Source organism: Sinocyclocheilus rhinocerous, unplaced genomic scaffold, assembly GCF_001515625.1.
Source record: "Sinocyclocheilus rhinocerous isolate Xijiao unplaced genomic scaffold, SAMN03320098_v1.1 scaffold1038, whole genome shotgun sequence".
Classification (NCBI taxonomy): domain Eukaryota; kingdom Metazoa; phylum Chordata; class Actinopteri; order Cypriniformes; family Cyprinidae; genus Sinocyclocheilus; species Sinocyclocheilus rhinocerous.
The window spans coordinates 239,637-248,537 of NW_015632707.1; the positions used below are offsets into that span (position 1 = coordinate 239,637).

The 8,901-nt window shown below is 32.2% G+C and overlaps 1 protein-coding gene across 5 annotated transcripts in view; it reads right to left on the reverse strand.

The window, feature by feature from the left end:
• LOC107742703 (kelch-like protein 29) overlaps positions 1-8,901 on the reverse strand; it is a 287,726-nt gene that overhangs the window by 87,694 nt on the left and 191,131 nt on the right. The window lies entirely within an intron of this gene.

The following is an 8,901-nucleotide window of genomic DNA, read 5'->3' on the forward strand; positions in this document are numbered from 1 at the left end:
AGTGCTAAAACCTTCCTCTGCTAATTAGCAATGCCAAAGCTGACAGCAGCTCTCTATTCTACAACATTTCATAATACATCTATGTTTATATCGTATTAAAAGTCTCATTTTGTGTTTTTTTGAATGCACAGAAAATCCAGCTATTAATTAAATTTTGTAAAAAAATTAATAAATGTAGTGCATAATATAGTATATATTTCTATATATGTTCATATATGACAGTGATAAAGCTCATTCTGATTTAGAATAAAAAAATCTTTGAATAACGTAACTGCATGTGCTCCATATAGCACAGGTTTTATTTAGAAGATGTATGTGTGTATATATGGGGATTGCGATTGAAATGCGGCGCAGCAACGCTTTGTGAATCAACGTTGAACGGCATGGCTTTCACCTCCAATCTCCTGCTCTGCACATGACACCCAATTCACCAAAGAACGACAGTGAAAGAGCTAGACAGGACCACCTACAGTTGTCAGTAAACAATGGTTCACCCGCAAGGTCGCTGGACGCGGCAGAAAAGCTGATGGAAAAGCTAATTATGCTGTGCGGCCCGGGGTCAAGGCTCACCGAGGAACAGCGATCATTAGCACGGGCCACCAAACATCACTGAGCTCCTCTGCCCAACCTGAGAGGGACACGGAGGTAGTGGAGATGATTACGTGTGATTTGATGGTTTGAACACACGCTGGAAATTACAGAGTGTGTATGTGCATGTAATGGGAAAATAATTGGCTGTCTTGCAGAAAATGGTGCAACAGTAACCTACTTTCTTTGTTGGTGCTGAACTAATGCTAAAATCTCCATCCAGCCCACATGTGGATGTTCCTGTAGGTGTGTGTCTCCTGCAGCATGCGGCGGTCATGTGGAGGGAGGAGGAAACTAATGTAGCATGAAAAACAATCCTGAGAGACAACATTAACACTTCTCATAAATGTATAGGGTTCATGGTCAGGCATGTCTCACTCGCAGGTCACCTCTCACCTGATTGGCCTCTCAGCGGACTTAAACAGCCAATCAGCAGGTTTCAGTCCGTTAACCACAAATAAACAGAGAAAGTTCAATAATCCAATAATGCACTGTGAAGAAAAACACAGACTCTGAGCCATCCATTCATTGGGATGTCTGTCTGCTCACTGCTTTGATAAATACGCCACAATTGTTTTGAAAGAAAATAACAAACTAAAACAGATGATAATAATAATAATAATAAAATAAATAATACAAATAATAATAATTATTATTTTGCATCACTGGTGAATAAAAGTATTCATAAAATAAGTATTTCTAAAAAAAAAACAAATGAATGATAAACAAATAAATGAATTAATAATAATCCTATTAATAATTCTTCTTCTTCTATTTCTTATTATGTATTTATTTATTCTAATTTGTTGATTTGTCTGAATTATCAATTATCGCTGGCACTAAGTTATTAATCAGGATTATTATTATAAATGTTGAAAACACTATTTATTGCTTTATTTCTTATAAAAGAACAGCATTTATATTAAATCAAAATCTTTTGTAACATTATAAATGTTTTTAATGTTACTTTCGATCAATGTGCATCAGTGCTGAAAAAATGTTTTCATAAAATACATATTCATAAAAAATGGTAGTGTATCACGGTTTCCACAAAAATAGTAATCAGCAAAAATGTTAAAAATAACATTTCCTAAGCACCAAATCAGCATAATTTATTAATAAATGTATGCCTCTTCATAAAAAAATCCAAAGCTAAATCCAGATTTAATTTCTAGATGTTTATTTATTAATCTCTTCAGTAGTCCAGAAGATTATAAAGTGTGCAAAATTTAAGTTAGTATCTTATTTATATAAAAAAGCTACAATATGAATAAAACTACACTGAAAGAAAAATATGATTTTTCTTTTTTGTTAATTAGAAAATTAATTGCATTCACTTCATAATTAAACCCATTTAGTGTCATTTTATGTGCTAAATAAATCTTCAAACTGATTTGAATTACCATGATCTGATATAATAAGTGCAGTTTGGAAATGGTAAGGTCAAAGCAAAGATCTAGAACTCAATACATCTCCAAAACAAAATGGATAACATTGATTTTAACTGTGATTCATTTTTAGAAATGCAGAAAGCACAGAATCTTTTGTATCAAAAGAAGAGATCCTCCAAGTCTTTCTTTTCAGGCTTCAAGAGTTCAGAATGAGAGAGCGGACAAATTGCAAGGCCGAGACGGGAGAGAGAGCTTACTGTACACGCAACAGCTTTCACTGACACAAAGACTCTCCAGCGCAAACACAGAGCCGCTTCAATTCAATTCAACTAGACGATGAATGGAGCAGATGAAAGGGGGAAATAATATAATGGCCATTTAAGTGCATTGGAAAGATGGATGTGAAATGGCCCTACAACAACCTTTTGATGAGTATTTCAGCTGCATTATTGAGCTATCCTAAGGTTCACATCTGTCATTTGCTTTTGAACATAACATTAGTAAAATATCTGTCATTATTTTTGAACATAACATTAGTACAATTTTAATGTAATGTAAAGTGTAAAGATTGTAACATTTGCTGTTTTATGAAGCATATATTGTATACCAACTAAATTATCAGTAATTGCATAAAGCTTAGATTCAATAATAAAATAAAAATAAAATAAAATAAAACAAGTTAATGCTCTAAATTAACATGGTGATAATTGCCTAGTTTTAACTTACTCAATGTAAAATGTAATAAAAATAAATAAATAAATAAAATAAAATATAAAATAAAATAAAAATTGTAATAAAATAAAATACAAACATGTTAATGCTCTACATTAATGTTAAATTAAGTAGTTTTAACTTACTCAATTTAAAATTTACTTAGAAAAAACAACACAAAATAAAATAAAATGATAAAAACTTAAAAACAAGTTAATGCTCTACATTAACACGTTAAATTGACAGCCCTAGTTTTAACTTACTCAATGTAAAATTTAATTAGAGAAACACAAAAACAAAACAAAACAAAAACAAAAACAAAAAACAAAACAAAACAAAACAAAACAAAACAAAAACAAAAGCAACAAAAAACAAAACAAAAAACAAAACAAAAAACAATCAGGTTACAGGTACATTTGAAAATCCCTATTTGCTTTTTCCTTCTTCTTTCTGCTTTGAATAGCGGCAGATTCAAGCAGCTCAGTGGACTACTCCTGTTTCTTTCCAGTTGACTATCCAGGGACATGTTACCAGTGATACTGAGGCAGTGAATCTGTGCTGTATGCCTCACTGGACAAATGATCCTTGGCCTCGTCTTATACAGGAGGAGATGCCTGTCAGGAGTCTTTGCTCTCGTCTCTAAAACCCAGAGTCCAAGACCAGCACAGTGTCACTTCATGCTGCATACTGACACACACACACACACACACACACACAGATGGCCTTACAAAAACAGATCTCCAGCGGGCTAACAGAACTGAGGTGGCAAAGGCCACCAATAAAATCCATCAAGGTTACTGTGGCAGCAGCAGGGTTGTCAGTTCGAGTTCAAAGATCACGATCGGATATATTCTATCTGACTCGCATAGCTGTAATGTGAAATATATTCCCTGACTGCTCAGAATAATGACAAACTCCTTCTAAAGCTACAACCTCCATAAATACAGCCATGGACATAATAAATAAATATACTCTGGTAAAACCCAGTTTATAAAATAAATGAACCAGAACTCCAGGCTGAACTCTAACCACATTTTATTACGTTTCGTCTTTACAGATAAATAGAAGCACTCAATATACTTAAGTCAAATATTATCTAATCAACCGATATTAAAACAAGAAGAATGTCTGGCATTGGAAAAATACTGAAACCACAAATGCAAGAGGCCTGATGGGTAAAATTTAAAGCGCTTCTGCAATCTCGTTTGAATTCATCTCATTTAAATGGGGTTATTTCCATCTGTCACAGCTGATCTGCTTTTCCTGCCGGATTAAACTTTATAGATTGTGACAAAACGCAGTTAGTGATGACTGTACTACACAGCGGCAGAAAGAGTCTCAGGCTGATAACAGCAGATCAGCAGCATGTGTTCCTCACTGTGAGCTTATGAGCTCCGAAGACACTCTCAAAATACTCATGCCTTCATTTTCACTTCATGTTGGTGACTCTGGTTAACTTTTGTGATACATTAATATTGTACTAATGGATGATTCTTTAATTAGTAGCCTTTCTCTGTATGTATAAATAAATAAATAAATAAATAAAGATTTAATGGACAGGCATTTTAAGAGCTTGACATTTTTAAGTCAAAATTTTAAGTTTTTTTTTGTTTGTTTAATTGGTTTTCATAATACCAAAGAGAAAAAATATAATTTTCCAGAATTTCTTTATTTTTGGTGTATCCACTCAGACTGAAATGTACAAAAATATATATTTAAGAATGATTTTAAAAATTGTTAAATAAATAAAAATAAAATCCATATTATTTTACTGTACTTTACATTAGTATTATTATATATTATTTTATATATTAAAATCTTTTTTATAAGTGTTACAGTCAGGGCCATTACATATTTATTCCATTCTAGTCTATTTAGCAAAATAAAAAAGTGACAAAAAAAATACAATTATATAGACGGATATTATTTTATAATTTAATACATAAATTAAATGTAATAACATCACAAATATTTAGGAAAACAAATGTATTAAATTAAGTAGCAATCCATCTTTTTTTTAATGGTTAATTCCACATTCTTTGACACTTGCTAACATGAGCAACATAAGCAAGCCCAAGTTTGATCCATTATCCAAAAAGTGAGAAATGTCATTACCATCACTCATAAAAATCATCCTCTCTAATGACAGACTCTAGAAAAATCCACTAGAGTGTTGATCAAGGCCATGAGACCATCAGATCTTTACTCCAGGACAGGTGATAAATGTTTAAACATAGATGAAGCATAGTTTGAAGAAGTTTCATATTTCAGTTTTCGAAAATATGAAAAAATTCTCCTACTATAAAAATCCCACTGAGACTTTTACACAAGCAAAAAAACATGCACTTAATAATGTGTCAAAAACAGCTAAATAATGTAAGTAAATAGAGAATGAACGGATTGGCTCGCTAATGTGAAAATGCGTGACACGAGAACTCCAAATAAAACATCTTAAAGTGTGCATGTATTTCTCATTAATGCTCTTGGCACCTCTTTTGGTTGAGTACCCTGTAAATTAAAAATAAACTCGTTTACAAGGTAACGTTATGTTCCAATACAGATTCATCTAGGCTGAGGCAGAGGCTAATCGTGACGAAAATTCATAATTGACAAGCAAAGCATGGACACACACACACACACACACACACACTCGAACACACACAAATGCATTTATCTGACTAATTCAGGAACTCATTAACTGAATTAATTGCAGCAATTAGCTCATGGAATAAGTAATTATTTTCAGCACATGGCCACAACTTACCGATGTACAAATACACACACACACAGACCCAGATCCGTTTAAATTGTTAAATTATATTTGATGGGCTGGTCTTTAGGTTCAGTGTTGAATATGTTTGCATCTCAGCTCAGAACAAAGCAGCAGCAGTACAGTATGCTAATTTTCTCTCGATCCTTTTTCCTTCCCCTGTAATTAAAAAAACAACAATATAATCCACCGACACATTATGCTTGGGAAGAAACCACTTGGCTGGTGTATTTGTCACATTATGCCAGAAAGGATGATATATATATATATATATAAAATAAATTAAAACAATAAAAACGGCATGCTTGTCAAAACATCAGCACCTCCCTTCAATTATATTATTATATATATATATATATTTTTTATTATATTATATTTTTCCAGAAAAGGTTTATGGAGACAAGTAGATATTTAAAAAAAAAAAAAAGAAAGAAAGTAAAATCCTATTTTCACCCGAGAATTGATTCTAAATTTAATAAATAAAATGAATTTTAACTCTGCATGTTTTTTTTTTTATTCTAAGCATTTTTCTCAGTTAATATGTCAATCCTGATGCTGGGATATTGTATGATGATTTTACAAAAATGTTTACTAAATGTTTCAAATATACATTTAAATTGATTCTGTTTTAAATGACAGTTTGATCCAAAATGTGAATTAACCACCAAAATACAGCAATATATATTTTTTAAACAAGTCAAACTAGTTTTCTACAGCATATGCTGTTATAAATGTGTTTATCTAAATAATTTTCAAATTAGTGCTATAGTGCTGTCAATTTATAATGTTAATTGAGAGCAATTAACCGAACAAATCAATAGAAAACAACTGTTTTTAACTTTACACAATATATTTAAAACAACAACTAAAAACAAACAAACAACACAACATAACCAATCATTTCAAAATAGTGCAGTATAGATAGTAAAATAGAAGACCAAATTAAAAAAGGTAGGCCTAATTGGGATTTTTTAAAATCTCATGATTCTGAATTTTTTTCTCAAAATTCAGACAAAAAAAGAGCCAGAATTGCGAGATATAAACCCAGAATATAAACTTGCAATTCTGAGAAGAAAAGTACAAATTGTCAGATATAAACTGTGAAAAAAAATGATAATAATAAAAAATTATAAGAAATAAAAAGTAGCAATTACCCTTTTTTTATTTTGTGGAGGAAAAAAAAAATGAATTGTGAGATGTCAGAATTCTGAGTTTATTTCCTGTACTTTTTTTGTCAGAATTGCATTTTTTTTTTACAATTCTGATTTTATATCTCACAATTCTCACTTTTTCTCAGAATTGTGATATAAAGAGATACATTTATTTATTTATTTTAACCCCATAAAAGAAACAAGTCACCATACAATAAAGGCTTTTTCACTGTTACAAACAAACAAACAATAAATGAATAAAGAAATAAATAAAATAAAAATAAAAATGTCAAATAAATGCATATAGGCATGGAGATATATTTAAGCATTTTTTTAGAACTAGAAAAGAATCATATGTATGTATGTGCGTACATGTAATTATTGTCTAATTATAAAAAAAAATGCTTGAACTTTCAATTAACAGTTTCAGCAGGTGGCACAGATATCAAGATCTCATGCCAGTGCTTAATTTCAACTCCATTAAATCTCAGAGAATAAATCTGTTGGTATTGTGCTGTGAAATCATTTACTGGTGACCCCTGGGTCTGCCCAAAACAAAACCTGCCTTGGAGATCACTGCAACTTAGCTATCATTGAAACCATGGCACTTCTAATTACTTCTAATCTTGCTCTCACAATTGTATCTTATTGCTTTGCAACAATAGAGCTCCTGAAATAAATAAATAATTCTCATAATTTTCAATAAAGATATCTGATTAGCATTCTAACGGGGGAATGCTCAACATATTCTTTTGACCATTTACAGCTACAGCCTGCTTTCATTTAGTTCGTATGGAGGAAAATCGAAGACATCCATATAAACAATGACCTTTTCAAAACCCTTGGGCTCCCACATAATATTACAAATATACTGAATATATTCTATATCCACTGCACTGTATTGCATGAGTCACACTCGCATATAGAAATTGTGTGTGTGTGTGTGTGTGAGCGCATACACCAAAAAGGATCAGATAAGAAAGTATTTGCATTATTAGCAGTGAACAGAGTATTTTGAGATGATATCTGAGAACAACATTTTAAGATCACGTCTTTTAATTAATCATATCTGCGAACAGTAACGGACAAGTTTGGGACATTTTGACCCCAGACGGGATTTTCTTTTCCCTGAAAATACTTGTTAATATTACTAACTTTGTCTAATTTACCAAATTTACCAAACATACTGCCATTGCTCACACAAGGTATACAACTTTTTGTGGATTTTCCCCTACCTTATTACACTTGTGGCTTCCCAATCAAAAATGACCAGCCAACAAAAAACTGCTTATACATTTCTCATTATGCTATATTATTAACAACTACGAGATTCAATCTTTTTAGCAACTTGTTTTCTTTCACTTAGCAGAGGTTTTGTGTTTCTTTTTAGAGCTAATTGATCAAACACCTCACTGATTTGAGACCTCCGTTTTTGAGTGAACTTTGGCAAAATTATCAAAAAATAACACTTTTCACTCAAAAACGGAGGTGTTTGGCTCAGATCAATGAGGATTACAATCAACCAGTTTCAAAAAGAAATACAAAACGTGTCCTAATTGAAAGAAAAGAAGATTTTGCAATAATATAGCATAATGAGAGATTCACAAGCAATTTTTAAAATGTGACCCTGGAGCACAAAAGCAGTCTTAAGTCACTGGGGTATATTTGTAGCAATAGCCAAAAATACATTGTATGGGTCAAAATTATTGATTTTTCTTTTATGCTAAAAATCATTGGGATATTAACAAATTAGGCAAACGATTTTCAGCACAGCACAAGAGTACTGAAATGACTCAACACACTTGATCTGAATGCAAAACATCTGTGCCTTAAAACCTAGAGAATCCATCGAAATCCGTCACACCATCATAGGCGGAGCGTGTGTAAGGCTGGCTTAGCCTTCGCCTGGCCTGGGGACTTGAGGCAAAAATGCCACTAAATTGGACAAAAATGCCCCTGCACAAACAAATTAAATCTATTACGTCTGTTGCTAACAATGAATATGAATAGACAGTGTCGATTGCGGCATTAAATTAAGATCTGGTCATGTTGCACCGCATTTCATTTTAGGCGTTTTTACGGTGTTGCGCATTTTAACCAATCACACAATTCTGTTGAACTTAGGAATGCAATGGCCAATCAGAGGCGTTCAGATGAGTCATCATTGAAACTCACCAGTTTTGTTGAGTGCGCGCGCGTTCGCTGATTGAATTCCGGACTCTTGCGAATTCTCTCATAATAAACAACAAAGCGCAGATGTATGTACAATGTAAGTAAGAGATTAATTTCA